Source organism: Arachis duranensis, chromosome 4 (genome assembly GCF_000817695.3).
Source record: "Arachis duranensis cultivar V14167 chromosome 4, aradu.V14167.gnm2.J7QH, whole genome shotgun sequence".
NCBI classification, from domain to species: Eukaryota; Viridiplantae; Streptophyta; class Magnoliopsida; order Fabales; family Fabaceae; genus Arachis; species Arachis duranensis.
The window spans coordinates 62,365,618-62,366,435 of record NC_029775.3 but is presented as its reverse complement, the minus strand read 5'-3'; the positions used below and the strand labels follow the sequence as shown (position 1 = coordinate 62,366,435).

The 818-nt window shown below is 39.7% G+C and overlaps 1 non-coding gene across 1 annotated transcript; it reads left to right on the top strand.

The window, feature by feature from the left end:
- The first annotated feature begins 150 nt into the window (after window positions 1–150).
- LOC127747184 (small nucleolar RNA R71) lies at window positions 151–254 on the top strand. The gene has a single exon (XR_008008988.1). It is a non-coding gene; the product is annotated as a small nucleolar RNA R71 (small nucleolar RNA).
- Window positions 255–818: the final 564 nt, after the last annotated feature.

Below are 818 nucleotides of genomic sequence, written 5' to 3'. Positions count from 1 at the left end.
TGGTTGTTTGCAACCATGTCAATAAGTTCTTGAGCCTCTTCAGGCGTTTTCTTTAGGTGAATAGATCCACCTGCAGAATGGTCTAATAACATTTTCGAAAACTCAGATAGACCATAATAGAATATATCTAATATGGTTCATTCTAAAAACATGTCAGATGGACACCTTTTGGTCAACTGCTTGTATCTTTCCCAAGCTTCATAGAGGGATTCACCATCTTTTTGTTTGAAGGTCTGAACATCCACTCTAAGCTTGCTCAGCTTTTGAGGAGGAAAAAATTTCTCCAAGAAGGCCGTGACCAGCTTATCCCAGGAGTCCAGGCTATCCTTAGGTTGTGAATCCAACCATATTCTAGCTCTGTCTCTTACAGCAAAAGGGAAAAGCATGAGCTTGTAGACTTCAGGATCAACTCCATTCGTCTTAACAGTCTCACAAATCTGTAAGAACTCAGTTAAAAACAGGTAAGGATCTTCAGATGGAAGTCCATAAAACTTGCAGTTCTGTTGCATTAAAGCAACTAGTTGAGGCTTAAGCTCAAAATTATTGGCTCCAATGGTAGGAATGGAGATGCTTCTTCCATCAAATTTGGACGTTGGCTTTGTGAAGTCACCAAGCGTTCTCCTTGCATTGTTGTTGTTGGGTTCGGCTGCCATCTCCTTCTCTTGTTCTAATGTTTCTGAAAGGTTACCTTTAGATTGTTGTAACTTAGCTTCTCTTAATTTTCTCTTCAGAGTCCTTTCAGGTTCTGGATCAATTACAACAAGAGTGCCTTTTTCCCTGTTCCTGCTCATATGAAAGAGAAGAAAACAAGAAAAGAA